This window comes from Crotalus tigris, unplaced genomic scaffold, assembly GCF_016545835.1.
Source record: "Crotalus tigris isolate CLP2741 ecotype Arizona unplaced genomic scaffold, ASM1654583v1 scf7180000024461.2689607, whole genome shotgun sequence".
Classification (NCBI taxonomy): Eukaryota; Metazoa; Chordata; class Lepidosauria; order Squamata; family Viperidae; genus Crotalus; species Crotalus tigris.
In genome coordinates this window covers 2,390,448-2,413,614 of record NW_024100631.1, presented here as the reverse complement: position 1 = coordinate 2,413,614, position 23,167 = coordinate 2,390,448, and the positions used below count along the sequence as shown (strand labels likewise).

The window sequence follows — 23,167 nt, the reverse complement described above, 5'->3', positions numbered from 1 at the left end:
CCCCTCCCTTCCCCCCCCCACCTTGCTTTCCAGACTGGGGATCTCTTTGCGTGTTTGAATGGCTGCTGGCCCTTCAGACCTGGCTATATTGAGAGTGGAAGGAAGAATCCTTTGTGTATTCAGGGTCCTTTAAGATTTTGATCCCACCAATTTTGTAGCCCAGCAAATGAAGTTGGAGTTAAAGCAGTGGAGGAAACAAGCATTAAAAAGGAATAATCAGGAGGAAAAAAAAACAAAACCCTCCAGCTTCATCGGTAGCAACAGGGAAATCTCATCCACGCATGTCTATCCCTATCAAATGTGTAGCTTTACAGAACAAAATGGATCGCTTTACCATCTCCTTGTTGATACTCTGTATTTCCAATAAAAGATTAGAACTCAAGCATTTCCCTAATTTTCTCACGAGCTGGACATTGAGCATGGGATGCTTGTTTTAACAGTCATCCAATAGTCCTTATTAGTTCTTATTTACAATTTCCACTGTGCATTTCCAGCAGAGATTTGCACTTGGGGGAGAGGGGGGGGGCAACAAAACCAAATTTATATACCACCCATCTCACTATTTAAGTGACCCTGAGCAGTTTATAGGTAAAAATAAAACCCCAGAGGCTTGTAATTGCCAAGTTAAGAAATGTTGCCCACCTCTTCAGGATAGTTTGTTAAATGCTGACCCATTCATTTGTTTGTCCTATGTTCATTATTACTTTTTCTGTTTCATTCTTGATGGTGTGGTTAATTCATATATGTTATGAATTCCACATAAATTTATTTTCTTTCTTTCTTTCTTTTTTCTTTTTCTTTCTTTCTTTCTTTCTTTCTTTCTTTTTTCTTTCTTTCTTTCTTTCTTTCTTTCTTTCCTTTCTTTCTTCCTTTCTCTTCCTTCCTTCTTTTCTCTCTTCTTCCTCCCTTTCTCTTCCCTTCTTTCTCTCTTTCTCTTTCTCTCTCCTTCTCCCATCCTCCCTTTCTCTTCTTTCCTTTCTATTTCCTTTCTCTCTCTCTCTTTCTCTCTCCTTCCCCTACCCTTCTTTTCCCTTCCCTTCCTCTCCCTTCCCTCTGTCTCACTGAAAGATGTGTTCACACTTGGCCCTTCCTATCAAGTCTCCATCCCATTGGCACTGCTGCTTTTGAAGTCTCTTGCACTTAATAGCATATAATGAGGCTCCCAAAAGAGTTTGCTAGATGTCTAAGGGCCCCATCCTGTTGGATGTGTGGATGCATGGGTCTGGTTTGTGTGAGTGTCTGTGTGTCCCTCTGTATGTGTGTGTGTGTGTATATGGGGGGGGGAGAGAGGGAGAACAAGAGGGGGAGGGGAGGAGGTGCTAGAAAAGACCAAGGCGCCCCCCCCCCCAAAAGCTTTTTAGTGGTGAATGACCAGAGTTAGTTGCTCTGTGCAGTGTAAGGGGCTTGTGTTGGATTGGGTTGCCGGTTGTCTTTAAAGGCAAAAAAAGGGGGGGGGAAGGTGGGCATGCTGGACAGGGAGATAGTTAATAGGTCAATGGCTCTATTGATTAGCCTAGATGGTTTGGGGAGAGTTTTAAGAGATGGGCTGTTTTATAGGAAGTGAAAAAGGAATCCCTGGAGCCACTTTTAAGCCCTCCTTTCTAATTGCATGCTTGCATTCCTTCGGAGTGGGTGGCACGGCCCCTTTTCTAAACACGGGAGGCCTGGTTTTTCCAAAGGCTTTTATGTCACCGAAAATCAATAGGTAAATGTTATAAACACACCCAGAGAAGGGGAGAAAGGGAGAAAGAAAGAAAGGGAGAGAGAGAGAGAGAGAGAGAAACAGCATCCATTTCTTTCTTTTTTCCACTCTTCCCTCTCTGACCGACCTCCATCTCAAATAAACCTCAACCCGGAGGATCATAAAATAATTGCCATTTCAGTGGGAAGGGTGCACCAACTCCGAGGAATTCCTTGCTGGTTTTTTTTGTGTGTCAGTGTGGTGTGCAGGGGCACACACACTCAGGCCTGCATGCAAAGCAGTTGGGGTGATACCTTGGCCAGCTTTGCACTCTTCTTGGGGGTGGGAGCAAATGTATTCTTTGCTCACTTTTGGAAAAAGAAAAAAGGAACAGCTACATTTGGCATCTGGGATGCAAAAAAAAAAAAAAAACGGTGGCTTTTGGTAGGCCCCAGGCTGGCATTTATATAGTTAAATTTGAAGGGGGGGGAAGAGAGAGAGAGAAATATAAGGGGGAGGAGCCAGCTGTGTTCTTTTAAAAAAAAACAACAAAAACAAAAGTAAATTAATCTTTCTACTAGTGTAAAAAAGGTAAGCTGGAGAGAACTGAAGACAGCAGTTTTTGGGAAGGCGCGAGAAACATTTTGAACCTTAAAAAAATTTGCTTTTACTGTTCGTCTTCCAAATCTATTTTGCCTCTGTGTCTGTGTCCCTCTGTCTGTTTGTGTGTCTTCTTTCCACCTAACTTTTTTTGTTTTTGTTTTTTCATTTTGCAATCTTCTTTAATAAGCAAGAACCCCCATTTCGATTAAGCAGACTTTCCCCTAACCCTTTTCCTATCTTTATCCTTAATTTATTTTTCAGCTGGAGGAAGAAGGAGGGAGGATTAAAAGTTGGAGAGTGGGGGGGGGGTAGGAAAAATAGAAGAAATACTATAATTCTTGGGCTGGCATCTCTCCCCCATCCACCCAATTTTGAACTTCGAAAGCCTTTTATTAAAATGGATTTACTCACCTGTAATATTTTACGTTTGTCTTGCTTTCTAAGCCTTGACCAAAAAAAAAAAAAGATAAAAGTGAAAGTTTCTTCTGGGAACACAATTTTGTTCCCTTTCCTTAATGGTCTTTAGAAGAAACTATCCTCCCCTCCAAAATTGGATACTCTACCATTTGTTTTCTTTTGAATGCTATTATCTGAACTTTTAGAAAAACTTCCAGAAGGTGGGAAAAAAAATCTCTATACGAGCCATGGCTGAGATTTTGTCTTTCTTCATGGGTTGGAAACCAAGATTTATTCTATATGTTTGTTTTCTCTGTCCAGGAACAGCTTTTCAAAAGAAGAAGGAGAAGGCTAGAAAATAATTGATTTCACCCCCATGCTGCAGATAATTTAAATTTAACTTTTCCACGTATGCTTTGCACTCTTTTAAGGATTTGTTTGAGAAAGGGGTTCAATGGTGTGTTATGTTTAACCACAAGCTTAAAAGTACAGGCACTGTGTGTCTTCTTTTTATGAAGGCAGATAGAAGTTGGCTTCTTGTGAGCAATTCCTTTATAAAAACAACTTACCTGGAGAAATCTGAAAACACGAACCATAACTGCATCCAAAAATTTAAATTTAAAAAACACAAGTGTTCTTTTAGTACTTTCTTCTTGAAAGCTTTATGTTAAAAATGGGACTGGATGGGAAACGAGAAAACAGCCATTATTTATTTTAAATATTTTCCAACCAATATGAGGAAGGGCTTAAAATATTCTTTCTGAAAATGAAATAATTCTTTAACAGCCTAATTCCAATCTGTCCTTCTGTCTTTTTCCTTTTTTTTAAGATTTAGTGTGAAAGTTTTCCAGCATTTTAAAGTGGAAACAAGAAAAAAAAAAGTATTCTGAAACACTAGTATGTTTTTTTGGGGGGGGGGGAATCTTGTTAGCAAATTCTACAGATTAAACCTTTCTCTTTTTATTTCATTTTTGTTTTTATGTTAATACAATATATCCGTGTAGTTCAACATTGATTTATTTATTTTATTTTAGCCTTTAAACAGATCCCTGATTTACAAATAATTTCAGTACAGTTTGTGTAATATAATTCATTAGTCTTAATCAACTTGGGAGAAAATTTCTATATGCAGTAACTTTTAGGAAATTCTTTTCCTTTCCTTTCTTTACATGTTTTTCTCAAGAATGTTTTAGCTGGTTATTCTGTTTGGTAAAAGAATTTGCAGGACTAAAGAAAATGAAAATATATCTAAATAAATTGTGCAGCACAATTGTTAGGATTAGTATAATTCTGATAGCTTTAAAACAAAAATCAGAGCTTCACTCAGTTCTCAATCTTATTTTTCAGCCAAGGACTTTCTTTTGAAACTATACATTTTTTTTGTAATATCTCTTTATCAGGTCTTAGATCTAATCAGCAAAACAACTTGAAGTATTTATATACTTCTATTTGTTATACTAATAAAATGTAACTTCTTAAACTGATACCAACTCTGAAAAACACATTTTTCCTTTGGAACCAGAAAAAAAATAGTTTTTCTGTAGAGGGATAACATCTCTGGAAGAAACTAGCTAACCAGAAAACAATAATTTGGATTAATTAAATTTGTCACTTAATTGCCCAGCAGTTCAGTCAATTAAAAAAAAAATCTTGTCTTTAGATTGCTGAAAGGCCACCTAAATTCCAAAATGATGGTTTTTAAAAAAGTGAAATTATTCTGCTATCTTTTGTTTTCCTCACCTGTTGTTTTCTTGATATTATGATAAATAATGATAAAAGTTGAGATGCTCATTTGTAGGCTATAAACGGAAAAAAATGCATTTTTATTGAAACAGTCATAAAGTTTCAAATTTGCAACTGGTTCTGATCCATTCATTTCAGTGGGATCGACAGTGTCCAGCTGAATTCGTTGTATTGTGAATCTGCCTTCAGTAAGTTTTTTTTTATGACTGAGATTTCAAAGCTTCATTGCTTACTGTAGAAACAAGAATTCACTGTCATCTAATGTTGAGATTAAAAGTCAGATGCTTTTGAATTAATTCTTTAAAATTTTAAACACCTAAAACGTAATGCTTGGGGGGAAAACTTTTTTCTTCCTGAATGCTCATGGGCTAAAATCAATTAAAGATTATCAAAAATGTTTGTTCAAAAGTTCCTCTGCCTCTTTATATTTTCACACAGAGGCTTAATCATTTGCAATGGGAGAATTAGCTAAAAAGTCCCTTTTTTTAGGCAGTTGAAATATCAGATCAAAGCAAATGTAACTCCTAAAAAGAAAATAAATAAATGAATTACGTTATTACTAAGCCCTGTTCTCTCAAACTGACTTATCTTTCTAATTAATACATTCTAGGCAAACCCAAAATATAATATTCGTTAAGTCTAAACAAATAGATTTTGTTAAATTTTCCAGAAAATGACTTGTGTATGACTTGTGAACATTTTGAAAAGCAAAGATATGATATATTGTTTTAAATCTCAGAATCACTTAGTGTCTGGAAATTGAAATCCAGTTTTCTGCCTTTCAAGTTAGCCTTAATGCTTTTACACCAAGGCAGAACTGCTCTACCCCTGTAAATTCTCAACTCTTGAGTGTAAAAAAAAACAAAAAACAAAACAACTCACACACAGAGGTAACCCTCCTATCAGCACCCTGCCTTAGCAGTCCCTGGCTTAATGAGAAAAAAAGGAGAAAATATAATATATTTCTCCCTACAGAATATGAATACTGTCAAATTATAACAGTTGTTTAATTTCTTTATCTGAACTGAACATCACAAGCATAATAAGGACCTTCCCCTTTAGAGTCAATGACATTTACTCTTAAGTAAAGCACACACTGAATTAAAATCTTAAGGATTACATCTGTCTGAGAAGCCAAGAAATTAAAAATCTCATTAATTAGATACACTTAAAATCATAACTGACTTGCTCTGACTGATGAAGCTGCTTGGATGGGCAGCGAAACACCTTAAACTAACATCAGACTAACACAAAATTCTGCAGTTGCCACAATTCAGCTTTCAGACACCTTGGCCTGGATGACTGAAAAGTCTTCATCAATACTTAGAATCAACATTTGGCCGTTGTGATTTTAACTCAGTGGGATGGAGGGATGGAAAACAGAGGAATGTTAAAATGTTCTTTGGGAAGGATAGTCCACAATGTATGATTGCTGCCCAACAAATTTTGAAAGGAAACCACTGCCAACCAGTGAAACACAATAGGTAACCAGAAGTATCTATAGAGAATTAATAATAATAATTTAGAGTCACTTGATCGAATGGGGGCGGCTATAGAAGTTGAATGAATGAATCAAAATAATAAGGAGTAACAATGGCATCCATTTTGGGCTTTAGCAAAGATGGCTGAAGCGAATTCATAACCATTTTGTTTCCTGTAAGAACTCTCCAACTGAAAAGCAGAAAAGGCAATAAACTTCCCAATCAGAAGTTAAGACTACTTGACTTCACCAGAAGGTGAGACAAGGAACAATGGATGGAAACTAATCAAGGAGAGAAGCAATCTAGAATTAAGGAGAAATTTCCTATCCGTGAGAACAATTAAGAGTGCATCAGCTTTTCTCCGGAAGTTGTGGGTGCTCCATCACTGGAGGTTTTTAAGAAAAGACTGGACAACCATTTGTCTGGAATGATATAGTTTCTCCTGCTTGTACAGGGGTTGGACTAGAAGACCTCCAAGGTCCCTTCCAGCTCCTTTATTCTGTTGTTCTGAATAAGAGTTGCTAAAGGATTAAGTTTCTCCTTGCTTCAAGGAGAGAGTTTCTTGATTATTTCATTCTGAGCATGAATGAGATATGGAGAGTACAGAAAGAGTATAAAAGGCAAGACAGGAAATAATGGATGGAAGCCAATCAAGGAGAGATGCAACCTAGAACTAAGGAGAAACTTCCTGACAGTGAGAACAATTAACCAGGGGAACAGCGTGCATTCAGAATTTGTGGGTGCCCCATCACTGCAGGCTTTTAAGAAGAGACCGGACAGCCACTTGTCTGGAATGGTATAGGGTCTCCTGCTTGAGCAGGGGGCTGGACTAGAAGACCTCCAAGGTCCCTTCCAACTGTTATTCTGTGTCTTAAGTCAAGGAGACTTCAGAAGGACCGAGAGAGATATCCCAGGAAACAAAATTCACCAGTAGGAGAAATTCCCCATTGCTAGAGTTAACCAGTGGAACAGCTTGCCTCCAGATATCGTGGGCGCTCCATCACTGGAGATTTTTAAAAAGAGACTGGACAGCCACTTGTCTGGAATGGTATAGGGTCTCCTGCTTGAGCAGGGGGCTGGACTAGAGGACCTCCAAGGTCTATTCTATTCTATTCTATTCTATTCTATTCTATTCTATTCTATTCTATTCTATTCTATTCTATTCCATTCCATTCTATTCTATTTCTATTCCATTCCATTTATTCCTATTCTATTCTATTCTATTCTATTCTATTCTATTCTATTCCATTCCATTCCATTCCATTCCATTCCATTCCATTATTCTATTCTATTCTATTCTATTCTATTCTATCTCTACTCTACTCTACTCTACTCTACTCTACTCTACTCTATTCTATTCTATTCTATTCTATTCTATTCTATTCTATTCTATTCTATTCTATTCTATTCTATTCTATTCTATTCTATTCCAGGAAAGCAAAACTCCAGTATATCCCCAAGAGAAATTTTCAAGCATCCTAAGTAGCAGCAAACCAAACGACAAAAACTCTTCGGATGGGAGATGAAATGTTGAAAAAAAAAAACCACCAAACTGATTTGGGTAAATATCAATGAAAGAGGGAGAAATCTCTCGTTCAGGGGCTGAGGCTTGTTCTTCTGACTCTGCTGGAGTAGCTTATCTTAATGGCAAAGAAGCCACAATAAGCAAAAGCTTGGAATCTGAAACGTGTTTCTGATTGGATAATATCCGTGTAAAATCACATCTCCCTTGGAGCGCGGCTCCTTAATTCTTCCTACGCTGGGGAACCGATAGGGCAAAACGCCAGCCTGATATTCCCACCAGCTTCACGCTCACGTGACCAGGGGGACGTTGCAAGGATTGCAAGTGGGGAAAAACAGACATAAGTGACTTTTTTCCAGTGCCGTTGTAACTTTGAACGGTCACTGAGTGAACTGTTGTAAGTCGAGGGCTGTCTGTTTTCTGGCGTTCTATTGGGACTTGATTCACACTCTTGTGTTCTGACAAGATGCTGAATTACTACACCTCCAGGAGAAGTGAATGCCAGCAAGAAGCTCACCAACTCTGAATGAACTCTGAAGGAAGCCAGTTCTGAATATTAGAACAGAATAGAATAGAATAGAATAGAATAGAATAGAATTCAGAATGAATAGAACAGAATAGAATAGAATATAGAATTAGAATAGAATATAGAATAGAATAGAATAGAATAGAATATAGAATAGAATACAGAATAGAATAAAATAGAATTAGAATAGAATAGAATGGAATGCAATGGAATGAAATAGAATAGAATAGAATAGAATAGAATAGAATAGAATAGAATAGAATAGAATAGAATAGAACTGGAAGGGACCTTGGAGGTCTTCTAGTCCAGCCCCCCGCTCAAGCAGGAGAACCTATATCAGGGGTGTCAAACTGCCGGTGTCACGTGGCGTCGCGAGTTTGACATGCCTGACCTATACCATTTCAGACAAATGACTGTCCAGTCTCTTCTTAAAAACCTCCAGGGATGGAGCACCCAAAATTTCTGGTGGCAAGCTGTTCCACTGGTTAATGGTCCTCCCTGTCAGGAAGTTTCTCCTTAATTCCAGGTTGCTTCTCTCCTTGATTAATTTCCAACCATTGTTTCTCGCCCTGCCCTCTGGGTGCTTTGGAGAATAACGTGACCCCCCCCCTCCTCTTTGTGGCAGCCCCTCAGATACTGGGACACTGCTATCCTGTCTCCCCTATTTCTTCTTTTCTTTAGACTAGAACCCAAGTCTCGCAGCCGTTCTTCATGTGTTTGAGTCTCCGGGCCATTCCAGGGTTCGGAAACCCCATGACAGAAGCCCTCTCCTGTTCTGCAGGGTGAGAATGGAATTTTAGAGAAACATCTAAGCCACTTCCCCCCCTCCCCACAACCCTCTTCCATCTTCCTAGCGCCAACCATGTGCGGATCGGAGGTGCCTGTTTCTCTTCCCCCCTCGCCTCCCAAACGGAAAGAGAGAGAGGGGGGGGAAAGGGGGGTAAAAGGGTTGAAGATTAAAATGTAAACAGCAAAATTTATTATAATTACAAGAGTGTTTCAAATTATTTCCTTAAACGGGCACATAATTTACTCCCAGCCAAGGTCTCTATTGGTGGTGAAAGAGGAAACCGCTCAACCCTCTGGTGACCTCTGACCCCGGGGGTCTGCAGAGATGTCATGGTTCATAAGCAAGGACGAAAATGCTCAGGTTTCCCAGGCTTTTAGGCGCCTGTTCTGGGATGCTTCCAGCATGTAGGTTCCCTTTGAACTAACCACTCATACCTGAAAGGGAACTTCAAAATAAACCTCTGATCCCTGAAGAGGGATGAGAAATCAAAAAGAGGAATGTGGAACTGTATGCAAGGAATGAGTTGGTGCAGGATGGGGGGGCCTGTTGGAAAATAGAACATAGAACAAGAGAGTTGAAATGGACCTGGGAGGTCTTCAAGTCCAACCCCCTGCTTAAGGTGGGGGTCTCCTATCATCCCGGTCAAATGATTGTCTATTTTTTTTTTTTGAAAGCCTCCAGTGATGGAGCACCCATAACTTCTGGAGGCAAGGCGTTCCACCGGTTAATTGTTCTCCCTGTCAGGAAATTCTCTCCTTGGCTAGCTTCCATCCATTGCTTCTTGTCCTGCCTTCAGGCGCTTTGGAGAATAGCTTGAACAAGATGGTAAAATGAGGATCCAGATTGTACGGGGGAAAGAGACTGACCCTGTAAACTGCTTAGAGAGGGCTGTAGAGCCCTGTGAAGTGGTATATAAGTCTAACTGCTAGTGCTCTTCCTTCCTTCCTTCCTTCCTTCCTTCCTTCCTTCCTTCCTTCCTTCCTTCCTTCCTTCCTTCCATAGTGCACAGTGGTCAGAATGCAGTATTGCAGGCTAGCTCTGCCGACTGCCAGCAGTTCAATCCTGACGGGCTCAAGTTTGACTCAGCCTTCCATCCTTCCGAGGTTAATAAAATGAGGATCCAGATTGTTGGGGGGCAAGAGGCTGACCCTGTAAACGACTTACAGGGGGGTGTAAAGCACTGTGAAGCGGTATATAAGTCTAAGTCAGTGGTTCTCAACCTGTGGGTCGGGACCCCATTTGGGGTCGAACGACCATTTCATGGGGGTCGCCAAACAAGGCTGTCCGCCATTTTTCCCCCCTTTTCTTTGGCCACGCCCCTGGCATCCAGTAATGTATAAGTGGTTGGGGGTCACCACAACATGGGGAACTGTATTATGGGGTCGCGGCATTAGAAAGGTTGAGAACCACTGGTCTAAGTGCTATCGCTATTGCTATTTTAGCATCCAGTCCCCAATCATCTTTGTTGTTCTTCTCTGAACTTTTTTCCAAACTCTCAACATCCTTTTTATATTGTGGCGACCAAAAGTAGATGCAGGATTCCGAGTGTGGTCTTAGCAAGGCATTTCAGAGTTCCCATCTGAGGTTTTCTCTTTCTGTTCCTCTATAATTCTTCAGGGAGTTGAAGCAGCTTGAGATGGACCTGCTGTCCCAAGGGGGATGAACATCTGAAGATCTGGCTTAGTGGGAGCCAGTTGGCTGCTTGGAGTTGTCCATGGTCCTGCAAGTGGAGACCCAAAAACTCCTTTGAAGTAAGTTTTGATTCATGTCTGTAGGTCTTATTCTGAAGAAGAATGGATTGCTACTTCAACCATATTCAGATTATCCACTATTTATGATCAAGCTTTGACGACTCTTCCCCAGCCTGACACCATCCAGTGATGTTGGGATAGCAGGACTTGGAATTCCAGTTAAAAAATAGAACATAGAAGTTGGAAGGAACCTCAGAGGTGTTCTAGTCCATTCCCCTGCTTCAGCAGGAGATTCTATACCATTTCAGGCAGATCGTTGTCCAATCTTCCTCTTAAAAACTTCCAGTGCAAAATGCGCGAAAGAAATATAAGTACAATTATACATTGTTAATTGCAAAGTCGTGTCCGACCCATCGCGACCCCATGGACAATGTTCCTCCAGGTCTTCCTGTCCTCTACCATCTTCTGGAGTCCATTTAAGAACATGATACATACTACAGTACAATTAGTACAAAGAACTAGGTATGTCTAGTCTACTCTAATGAAGAGAAGGATTAGGGGTGACATGATAGCTATTTTCTAGTTTTTGGGGGGGCTGGCACAGAGAAAGGAGGCTGACCTATTCTCCAAAGCACTTGAGGGCAAGACAAGAAGTAAAGGGGGGGGGGGAAAACACCATTAAAGAGAGAAGCAACCTGGAACTAAGGAGAAACTTCCTGACAGTGAGAACAACTAACCAATAGAACAATTTGCTTCCAGACTTTGTGAATGCTCCATCACTGGAGCTTTTTAAGAAGAGATTGGACAGCCAGTTTTCTAGTCTAATGAAGGGGAACATGATAGCAATGTTCCAATATCTCAGGGGCTGCCCCAAAGAAGAGGGAGTCAAGCTGTTCTCCAAAGCCCCTGAAGGCAGGACAAGAAGCAATGGATGGAAACTAATCAAGGAGAGAAGCAACCTAGAACTAAGGAGAAACTTCCTGGCAGTGAGGACAATTCATCAGTGGAACAACCTGCCTCCAGAAGCTGTGAATGCTCCAACACTGGATGTTTCTAAGAAGAGATTGGACAGCCATTTGTCTGAAATGGTCTAGGGTCTCCTGCATGAGCAGGAGGTTGGACTAGAAGACCTTCAACGTCCCTTCCAACTCTGTTATTCTGTTTTGCCACATCCGTGAACTCAATCTCAGGCAACTTTTTAAAAGGTGAAATCCAGTGCACGAAAAGAAAGACTAGGGTGACATGATAGCAGTATTGCAACATTTCAGGGGTTGCCACAAAGAAGGTGTGGGGGGGGGGTCAACCTATTTTCCAAAGCCCCAGAAAGTAAGACAAGAGACAATAGATGGAAACTAATCAAGGAGAGAAGCAACCTGGAATTAAGGAGAAACTTCCTAACAGTGAGGACAATTAACAATGGAACAGCTTTTCTCCAGAAGTTGTGGGTGCTCCATCACTGGACTTTTTAAGAAGAGAATGGACAGACATTGGTCCAGAATTTTATGGGATCTCCTGTTTGAGCGAGGGGTTGGACTAGAAGACCTCAAAAGTCCCTTCCAATTCTTATTGTTCTTTGTTCTATGTTCTAATTACAAAATAATATTTTACGGTCTGATGATGAAAGCAAGCTCACTTGTTTTTATTATCCAGGTTTTTCTAATCATCGAAATCACAAATCATAGAGTAAATGCATTTTTCCCCATTTTATGGAAACATTTCAGCGGATGGTATCCTAGTTTCTTAATACATATACAACTTTATCTCAGTTGGAAATACTGAGAAAGAATTTAATATCCTCTCTTTCTCATTTACAGTCTCTGAAAATTAAGCTCATTTCAATTTTTGTTTTATTGAGAACGTTAAGGGGAAGAGATGGAGATATTAGAGACTAAGCAGTTTGTGGCTTTCTTTTTAATTATGTTTTCATTAGGCTGCTTTTAGTTATTTATTTATTTTAATCTGTTTTTTTCCCCATGTATGTTACAAAAGCCTCTTTTTTCATCTATTTGGGCTGGGTGGCAGGATATAAATTTATATTTTAATATTAATTTATTTATATTAATTTATATCCTATTTAATTATTTAATTAATTTATATTAATTTATATCCTATTTATAAATGGCATAAGGTTTGCACTGCATATTTTGGAAAGGAAAGTGACCGATAATTTGAGATCGGCCATCCTTCTATATCGACTCTTTTACAAATCTGACTTGGGAAAATGTGATCAGCAGCAAAGGAAATAATTTTGTGCCAATTGGATTATTCTGAATTTTATTTTATTTTATTTATTTATTTAAAAAACAGTGGTTGCAAGGAACAAGGAATGCCTTGAACTTTTAACAGGCTAAAGTGGGGAAGGAAAAGACTTGGCTACCAAATTCCACATTTATTGAGCCTAAAGGTTTCGGATTGTTTTTAAATTGTTTAGTCCATGCTTGGATTGGTTAGTTTGAAGCCAGCAATTGAGGCAAGGAATGAAGAGGCTGCTTTTCTATGCTATGTCCAGTCCTTTGGGGGAATTGAATGGAGTCAAAGGTCAAGCTGGCCAGAGGCATTTTGATTGTCATGGTAACCAGGACTTAATCAAACAATCTTGAGATTCCAGGTTTGTGGGAACAGGCAGAGATCTGAAGAGGCTGGAATTAATCAATCAAAGTGGAGGAGGGTAGGGGAAAAAAAAAAACCCTCTAAGATATATGACTTCTCCTTCCAATTCTATTCCTCTCCTTTTAAACACACAAGAGTTTGATGGAGAACAAATGTCCCTTTTCGGGCCAAATACCTCTTGCCGGTCACATCAGATATCTTAACATACCTTTGTTCCCTGCAATCAAACGCCAGGATAGAGTGTGAAGGGGTAGGGCAGGGAGGGAGAAGGAAAAAGGAGAGAGACATTTGGAAGGCACAGAAATCTGTTTATCATAAAACAGGTTGGGCAGCCCAAATGCAGAATATGGCAAAGCTACAGGATTTCAAAGTGTAATTAGTTGCCTCTAGTTTGGGGAGTAATGTTGTTTGGACCCAGGTAAATTCATTGCCTTTCTTCCCTTATCTTCCTTCCTTCCTTCCTTCCTTCCTTCCTTCCTTCCTTCCTTCCTTCCTTCCTTCCTTCCTTCCTTCCTTCCTTCCTACCTACCTATCTTTCCTTCCTCCCTCCCTTCTCCCTCTCTTTATCCTTTTCCCTTCTTTCCTTCTTATCCTTCCTCAATAATAATAATAATTAATAATAATAATAAAGTTGGAAGGGATCTTGAAGGTCATCGAGTCCAACCCCTTGCTCAGGCAGGAAACCCTACACCATTTCAGACAAATGGCTGTCCAGTCTCTTCTTGAAAACTTCCAGGGTTGGAGCATTCACCGCTTCTGGAGGCAGGTTGTTCCACTGGTTAATTGTTCTCTCTGTCAGGAAGTTTCTCCTTAGTTCTAGGTTGCTTCTCTCCTTGATGAGTTTCCATCCCTTGCTTCTTATCCTGCCTTCAGGCACTTTGGAGAATAGCTTGACTCCCTCTTCTTTGGGGCAGCCCCTGAGATATTAGAACACTGCTATCCTGTCCCCCCTCGTCCTTCTCTTCATTAAACTAGACATCCCCAATTGCAGCAGCCGTTCCTTATATGTTTTAGCCTCCAGTCCCCTAACCATCTTTGTTGCTCTTCTCTGCACTCTTTCCAGAGTCTCAACATCTTTTTTTACATCGTGGTGACCAAAACTTCCCTCCCTTCCTTTTGTCCTTCCTTCTCTCTTTACTTTTCCTTTGTTTTTATCCCTCTTTCCTTTCTTCTCTGTTCATCTCTTTCTCTTCTTTAAACCAGGAAGTCAGGCCTAGGCAATGGAGACCAGAATATCAATTGTGGATGGGTTACATTTTTTTTCCATTGCAGTCATAGCCATGGGGTGGATCTCTTCTAGGACTGACCGGTTTGAACGCCTTGCAGTCCAGGGGACTCGCAGGAGTCTTCTCCAGCCCCATAGTTCCCCTATGCCGTATAAACCAGTATATATCAACACTTCCCATGATCTTGAAGCTATCCCTCTGTTGATGCAACCTAGGACTGCATTGGCTTTTTTAGCTAATCAAACTTAAATGATGAGGAATTACAGCCTGGGGTGGATTAATATTAGGGAGAAAAGCTGCAGCCGGGGAGTATTTAGGGAGCAGCCCAAGGGGGCGTTTCACAGTGAAGAGAGTTGAAAAGCAATCTGTAAGAGATGTTCTTCTTCTTCTTCTTTTTTTGTCTTCGTTCAACTGACAGGGCTGTAAGGTTGTAGGAATGCGAAGAATTCCATTAAACACCCCTGATTAGAGAGTATGCTGATAAGTTCCCCTCTGCATCCCCCTTCCAGGTCAAGAGGTCAAGACAAGGAGATGGAAGGTACCCCAGATAGTGGGGGATATCTCCAGGATTTTGGATTCCAACAATACAATTAACCCTTTCTCCCCGGTAAGAAAAGAAAGGAGGAATGGACTGTGGCTACCTCTCCTATTTCTTACCATAGAATGCCTCTTTACTTTAAGAACAGAAATTACCTCCTTCTAGACTTGGGTTTATCACCCCAGCCGTGATCCCCAAAAGCTCCTGTGATAATCAATCTGTTCATTGTCTTATCAGGCCCTTCTGCACAATGTGGTTGGTTGGTTTTTCATTTAAGATTTGATTTAAAAAAAAAAAAAAAGACCTATTCCCAAGATCTTTGAAAAAATAAGAGGAGGGAATTGTAGGAGCTTTTGAAAATGGCAATTTAGCCACCCAACCAAGGGCAGATCCAAAGATGATGGAAAGAAGGAAAGGAAAGGAAAGGAAAGGAAAGGAAGGGGAAAGGAAGGAAGGAAGGAAAAGAAAGGAAGGAAAGGAAATAAAGGAAAAGAAAGGAAGGAAAGGAAAGGAAGGAAAAGAAAGGAAGGAAAGGAAATAAAGGAAATAAAGGAAAAGAAAGGAAGGAAGGAAAAGAAAGGAAGGAAAGGAAATAAAGGAAAAGAAAGGGAAGGGAAGGAAAGGTACGAAAAGAAAGGAAGGAAAGGAAATAGAAAAAGGAAAAGAAAGAAAGGAAGGAAAAGAAAGGAAGGAAGGAAAGGAAGGAAAGGGAAGGAAAGGAAGGAAAAGAAGGAAAGGGAAAGGAAGGAAAGGAAATAAAGGAAAAGAAAGGAAGGAAGGAAAAGAAATAAAGAAAAAGAAAGGGAAGGGAAGGAAAGGAAGGAAAAGAAAGGAAGGAAAGGAAATAGAAAAAGGAAAAGAAAGAAAGGAAGGAAGGGAAGGGAAGGAAGGAAAGGGAAGGAAAGGGAAAGGAAATAAAGGAAAAGAAAGGAAGGAAGGAAAAGAAAGGAAGGAAAGGAAATAAAGGAAAAGAAAGGGAAGGGAAGGAAAGGAAGGAAAAGAAAGGAAGGAAAGGAAATAGAAAAAGGAAAAGAAAGAAAGGAAGGAAGGAAAAGAAAGGAAGGAAGGAAAGGGAAGGAAGGAAAGGGAAGGAAAGGAAAGGGTTAGGAATTTTATCCCATTTTGCAGTCTTCCTTCCCTTGTTGTTAAGTGATTCACCGTGTTGTTCAATTAGAAATACAGTTGTTAAGTGAAGCTGCCTTCTGCATTGACTTTGCTTGTCAGAAGGTTGCAAAAGGCAATCATGTGACCCCGGGACACCGCCACCGTCATAAATACGAGTCAGTTGCCAAAGTGTCTACGTTTTGATCACTTGACCCTGGGAATGTTGCAAGGGGTCCTCGGTCCTCAGTGTGAAAAACGATCCTACGTATTTGCAATATTTAAGATCCAGAGCCAACAAAACCTGCTCCCCTTTGATCTTCAGCCATTCTAATAATTATGGATTGAGGATAGCTTCATATTTCTATACTCTAACCATCCCCAAGTATAGAAGAGTCTTTTCCCTAGCCCGTTTCAATGTCTTGCCCTCACCACTACTCGACGGGCGTATTTTTTATGGGCGCCTGCGCACGCACGCATGTGCGCACGCGCACACACTCACACACATCATCATCTTCCTATGAATAGTTTAGTTCATAGGTAGAGTTTCCTCTTGTGGATGGTGGAATCTGTCGGGAAGCTGTCCCGCAGTCTAACCAATTATGGAGCTACGTTGTGAATTTTCTCTTCCTCTGAACTTCCAGATGTGATCCTGGGGACTGACCCAGCTGTCAATAATCGTTAATCTCACCGCCTTGACAGCAAAAGGAGAGAGGGGGAAAAAACAGGGAATTGGAGAAGGCCGCTGCCAATGAGGTGATTTAAATCTGGCCAAACTGTTGAATGGGGACAAATTCCAGCATTTGGTAACCTTCTGGCTTAAAACTGTTTCAATCAGCAGAACATAGAGTAACAGAGTTGGAAGAGACCTTGGAGGTCATCTAGTCCAACCCCCTGCTCAGGCAGGAGGCCCCGTACCATTTCAGACAAAGGGTTGTCCAGTCTCTTCTTGAAAACCTCCCGTGATGGATCATCCAGAAGTTCTGAAGGCAAGCCCTTCCCTTGATGAATTGTTCTCACTGTTAGGAAATCTCTCCTGAGTTCTAGATTGCTTCTCTCCTTGATTAGTTTCCATCCCTTGTTTTTTGTTCTGCCTTCTGGTGCTTTGGAAAATAGGTTGATCACCACAACTCTTCTTTCTGGCAGCCCTTTAAATACTGAAACCCAGCTTGAATGATGACAAATTCCAGTAGCTTCTGGCTTTAAACTGTTTCCATAAGCATTGCAGATATAAGACATCCATATATTTTTTTTTTCAGAGCCAGAGGGAAGCACCAAGTCCCACAGAAGGAAATGGAAGGATGGGCAGTGTTGCCAACAAACACATTCAGATGAGGAAAGTCTAATCTTACCAAGTCAGAGAGATGTGCCTGGGGTAGGTTGGTGTAATGGTTAGAAGATGATAGACTAGGATGAAGAAAGTCAAAGAGATCAATCTCCTTTGTGTTAACTCCTCCTTCTCCTTCTCCTTCTCCTCCTCCTCCTTCACCTCCTCCTTCTCCTTCTCCTCCTCCTCCTTCTTCTCCTTCTCCTCCTCCTCCTCCTCCTCCTCCTCCTCCTCCTTCTTCTCTTCCTCCTTCTCCTCCTCCTCCTCATAGTTGGAGGGGACTTTGTAGGTCTTCTAGTCCAACCACCTGCTCAAGAAGGAGACCTTCTACCATTTCAGATAAATGGATGTCCAAATCCTTCTTGAAAACCTCCCCTGATGGAGCACCCACAAGCCATTGCACTCTTAATTGTTCCCACTGTCAGGAAATCTCTCTGTGGATCTAAGTTGCTTGTCTCCACAACTCTGCTGCCGACTCCTGCTGACTTTTAAGTCTATAGCGAGTTTTGTTTTTTTGTTTGACAAGAATAAGGCAATCATTCTCCATTCTTCCAAAATAGATTTTCAGCTACACATAGTCCATGACTTATGACCATAATTGGAAACAAAATTTCCATGGCTAAAAAAGCCAGTTTTCTAGTCTAATGAAGAAAAGGACGAGGGGGGACATGATAGCAATGTTCCAATATCTCAGGGGCTACCCCAAAGAAGAGGGAGTCAAGCTGTTCTCCAAAGCCCCTAAAGGCAGGACAAGAAGCAACGGGTGGAAACTAACCAAGGAGAGAAGCAACCTAGAACTAAGGAGAAACTTCCTGACAGTTAGAACAATCAATCAGTAGAATGACCTCCTTCCAGAAGTTGTGGGTGTTCCAACATCGGAGGTTTTAAAGAAGAGATTGGACAACCATTTGTCTGAAATGGTATAGGGTTTCCTGCCTTAGTAGGAGGGTGGACTAGAAGACCTTCAAGGTCCCTTCCAACTCTATTATTCTGTTTTGCCATATCTGTGAACTCAGTCCCAGTCAAGTTTTAAAAGGCTGAAATCCAGTGCATGAAATAATGTGGGTTTTTTTTGTTTTTTGTTGTAATTGGAATAGGGTTTTGTCATTTGGGATCCCTCCTTTTCAGCTCTTGCCCGTTGCAGTGTTTGTGGTGAACCTGACAGCGGCAAAGGTGGATTGATTTTTCAGACCAGGGGTCTGTGATATTTCATAGGGCTTTGATTGGAAGTAAGCCCCCCCCTCCCAAGCAGCTGGAAAGGGTAAGCAAATAAATAAAGGGTAATCTCTCCCTCCCTCCCCCAGTTTACTTGTGGGTGGGACTGCCCCAAAGAATCCATCAAACCATCTGGGGGGAGAATTCAGAAGGGGGGGGGTGCAAAGGAGCAGAGAGGCTGGCTTGTAAACAAACAGAGCTAAACTGAGCCGGCCTTGGTCAAAGGTGAGCTTTTGAAGATGGACTCCAGATGGATCCCAACAGATGTGCTCAGGAAAGGAATCTCAAAAGATAAGATCCTGAGGTCGGGAACCACCCAACCTTCCTCCCCAATTGGGGAGGGGGGGGTCCGCAGAGGACAGGGATCAAGCAATGTCTGTCAGTTCCAATTAGGGCATCGAAGCTACATTTCCGATTGACAGGAAGGCAGCCAGGATGAATAGAGGGAAAAGAGAGGAGGGAGGGAGAGAGAGAGGGAAGGAGAGAAGGGGAGAGAGAGAATGTTAGAGAGAGAGGGAGAGAGAGAGGGAGAGAGTTTTAGAGAGAGGGAGGGAGGGAGGGAGGGAAGGAAGGAGAGAGGGAGGAAGGGAAGGAGAGAGAGTGTGTTAGAGAGAGGGAGAGAGGGAGAGAGAGAGGAAGGGAGAGAGGGAGAGAGAGAGAGGAAGGGAGGGAGGGAAGGAGAGAGTTAGAGTGTTAGAGAGAGAGAGCGGGAGGGAGGGAGAGAAGGAGAGAGAGACTGTGTTAGAGAGGGAGAGAGAGAGAGAGAGAGGAAGGGAGGGAGGGAGGGAGAGAAGGAGAGAGAGACTGTTAGAGAGAGGGAGAGAGGGAGAGAGAGAGGAAGGGAGGGAGGGAGGGAAGGAGAGAGAGAGATGCCCATCTGCCTGCCTTGCACTTTTCATCCTTGGTGCAAAGGTTAGCCTGAAATGGCCAGCAGACCACACTGGCGCTAATCAGGGGAAACGTTTTGGCCCCCCTCATTTTTTTAGCAAGGGGGGGCTCCCATGTGGGGTGAGGTTACACACAAATAAGACCTCCAGTGTTCAAGAGTCTTGAAGGAACTGCGGTTTTCTTTTAAGACGTAGCAAGAGAACTTTATGAACTTAAGAGCGGAGGGCAACTTATGAAGACTAAATGGGGCGGAGAAGGGATAAAGTTTTCAGGTTAGAGAATTGGGATTTTTTTGCTCCTCCTGTGTTTGATCAAAATCCGTCCCGGTGATTAGGGAGTAGAAGAGAGCCTGGGTTTTAAAATACAGGTAATCCTCAACTTAAAACAGTTTGTTTAGGGACCAAAGTTACAACAGCACTGAAAAAAAGTGACTTATGACCGTTTTTCACACTTATGACTGTTGCAGCAGCCCTGCGGGCACGTGATCAAAATTTAGACGCTTGGAAACTGTCTTGTATTGATGAAGGTTGCCATGCCCTGAGGTCATGTGATCCCCTGGGCACCTTCTGACAAGCCACATCAGTGGGGAAATCAGATTCACTTAACAGCTGTCCTACTAACTTAACAACTTCAGCGGTTCACATAACGACGGTGGCAGGAAAGGTCGTAAAATGGGGCAAAACTCACTTAACAACAATCTCAACGTAAGTCGAGAACTACCTGTACTATCTATCTATCTATCTATCTATCTATCTATCTATCTATCTATCTATCTATCTATCTATCTATCTATCTCTCTACCTACCTACCTCTCTCTACCTACCTATCTACCTACCTACCTACATCTATCTATCTGTCTGTCTGTCTATCTGTCTGTCTGTCTATCTACCTACCTACCTACCTTACATCTATCTCTATCTATCTATCTGTCTGTCTGTCTATCTACCTACCTACCTACATCTATCTATCTATCTATCTATCTATCTATCTATCTATCTATCTATCTACCTACCTACCTACCTACCTACCTACCTACTTACATCTACCTACCTACCTACCTACCTACCTACATCTGTCTGTCTATCTATCTATCTATCTATCTATCTATCTATCTATCTATCTACCTACCTACCTACCTACCTACCTACCTACCTACGTCTGTCTGTCTGTCTGTCTGTCTATCTATCAGCCCTTTGTCCTTTGCAAAGTGTTGGTTGTGGGGAAAAATTGAAGTGCTATTTTATTTCCTAATTTTTGTTAGATTTGTATGTTGTCCATCTTACTGTTGAATGACCCGGGTCCACACCCTGCCTTGATTCCCTGGAGAAAAGGCGGAATAGAAATTTTGAGGATGGTCAAGATTCAAACTAATATCCCAAAGGTGCTTTTTCAAAACTTAGCTGGATTTTCTCGGTTTCTGAATCTTTCAGAATTGAAGAAGTTTCTTGGATGAGAAGCAAAATGTCTTCAAGAAAAAAACCCCAAGAAAGTCCAGTTGCCTTTTGGGGGGGGAGAAAAAAAAAAAAAGCACCTTTGGGACAACCGTGACCTGGAAAACGGAGAATCGTCATAGACAAAGAAACAGCTACCCGGCAAAAATCTACCTTTGTAATCTTGCTTGGTGAGATGTTCTCCAGTTTTTCGACCTCATTCCCCAGATGTTTTAAATTCCTTTAGACTTTCTAGACATAAAATCTTGGAAGGGAGCTTAAAGGCCTTGTAGTTCACTTGGAGGAGAGCCCTATTATAGGTAGACCTCAACTTACAATCAAAATAAGGACCAGAATTTCCACTGCTGTGTTGCTAAGTGGTTTGCACCCAATTTTATGACTTTTTTTTTTTGCAAGACTCGTTAAGCGAGTCAACCAGGGATTCCGTGCGTGGCACCCAGTTTTATAACTTTCTTTGCTGTGCTTGTTTATTTTTTAAAAAAATATATTTATTATGTTTTATCAATAGGAATAAAATACAAAACCAAAAAAAAAAAAAACATACCTCCAAACAGTATCAACAAAAAAGGGGAAAAAAAAGTATACAAAAAAGGGGGGAAAAAACACTAAACACAGGGGAAAAAATCCATCCTGGTTGGATGCAGAAAATAAAATTTAAAAAAAAAATCGGATAGGTCCTCCTTTCAATTCATAACAGATCTAGAAATAACAGGGGGGACTATCAAGGTTTGCCTTCAGAAATCGTGGGCGCTCCATCACCGGGGATTTTAAAGAAGAGACTGGACGGCCACCTGTCTGAGATGATATAGGTTCTCCTGCTTGAGCAGGGGGCTGGACTAGAAGACCTCCAAGGTCCCTTCCAGCTCTATTCTATTCTATTCTATTCTATTCTATTCTATTCTATTCTATTCTATTCCATTCCACTCCACTCCACTCCACTCTATATCCTTCTTATTCTATTCTGTTCTGTTGTTCTATTCTATTCTACTCTACTTCTATATTCTATTCTATTCTATTCTATTCTATTCTATTCTATTCTATTCTATTCTATTCTATTCTATTCTATTCTATTCCATATTCTATTCTATTCCATTCCACTCCACTCCACTCCACTCCACTCCACTCCACTCTATATCCTTCTTATTCTATTCTGTTCTGTTGTTCTATTCTATTCTACTCTACTTCTATATTCTATTCTATTCTATTCTATTCTATTCTATTCTATTCTATTCTATTCTATTCTATTCTATTCTTATTCTTTCCTATTCTATTCTATTCCATTCCATTCCATTCCATTCCATTCTATTCATCCAGCTGGGAAGGTCACAAAGAGTGATCACATGACCCCGGGATCCAGCAACTGTCTAAATACATGTCAGTTTCCAAGCTCCTGAATTTTCATTATAGATGAGCGAGGACCAATGTGTGAGAGGACCAAACAAATAATTTTTTTCAGTATCTTTAACAGTCATTAAACAAACGGTAGTAAGTAGGTGACTTCCTGTAGTCTATAGCAGAAAAAAAACAACATCTGAAAATATGGAAATAACTTACTGGAAATAACTTAACTTTGGGGAGGCACAGATCGCACCTTTGATGGCTAAGCTGCAGCTCCCCGAAACAGATTTTATAAAATGGGCTTTTTGGCAAAAACGACCCTATTCTTTCCGATTTTTGATTGGCGATGCTTTGGAACTCTTTCTAATATCTTTTTCATCCACCTCTCTCAGAGTGTCCAAGTTTTTCTAACGTAAAAAAATAAAAATAAATCTCAAGGGGGGGATTTAATAGAAATTTGAGAAAGCAGTAAAGGCTGAAGTTATGGCAGACCTCCACGGAAATAATTGTACAAGGAAGACACACACTTATCTTAGGAATCCCTTGGCTAGCCTGGAGAATGTAATTTGAATTATTCTTCTTTGGAGAAAGGGGGGGGGGAACCCCCACACAGACAATTTCTCTCCCCCTCCCAAAGTAATTTCTTTACCATCGCGGGTTGTAGAATGCGAAATAAATAAAGCAGAAAACCTTCAGCACAGCTGGACAGGAGAAACGGTTTCTAAAGGAGAGGTTTTCTACCCAGAAAGGACATTGGCTTGAATTTTCCTCTTGTTAACTTCACAACCTCCCCCCCCAATCAGCCCCCTCCCCATAGGATTTTGAAAAAAAAAATTGTTGGCAAAGATAGAGGCAGCATCTGGGCTCCCAACGCCTGGGAGAAGGCATCCATCTGCGGAAAGAATTCCAACCGTTCTTCTGAACACTGTCCCATCCACAGCTCAATGCGCCTTGCACCCGTAAACCATTTGAGGCCATAAACCAGTTACGGGCCATCTTTTTTTTTTTTTTTTGACCTAACTGGCATGTGGAGAATGTCC

The 23,167-nt window shown here is 41.0% G+C and overlaps 1 protein-coding gene across 3 annotated transcripts in view; it reads left to right on the top strand.

Moving 5' to 3' along the window:
• Nucleotides 1-10,359: 10,359 nt before the first annotated feature.
• Nucleotides 10,360-23,167, top strand: part of TOP3B (DNA topoisomerase III beta) — a 32,014-nt gene continuing 19,206 nt past the window's right edge. For all 3 annotated transcript variants that reach the window (XM_039332290.1, XM_039332289.1, XM_039332291.1), the window contains exons 1-2: nt 10,360-10,493; nt 17,168-17,283. The gene's annotated coding sequence lies outside the window, so the exon portion shown is untranslated. The remainder of the gene's footprint in view (nt 10,494-17,167; nt 17,284-23,167) is intronic.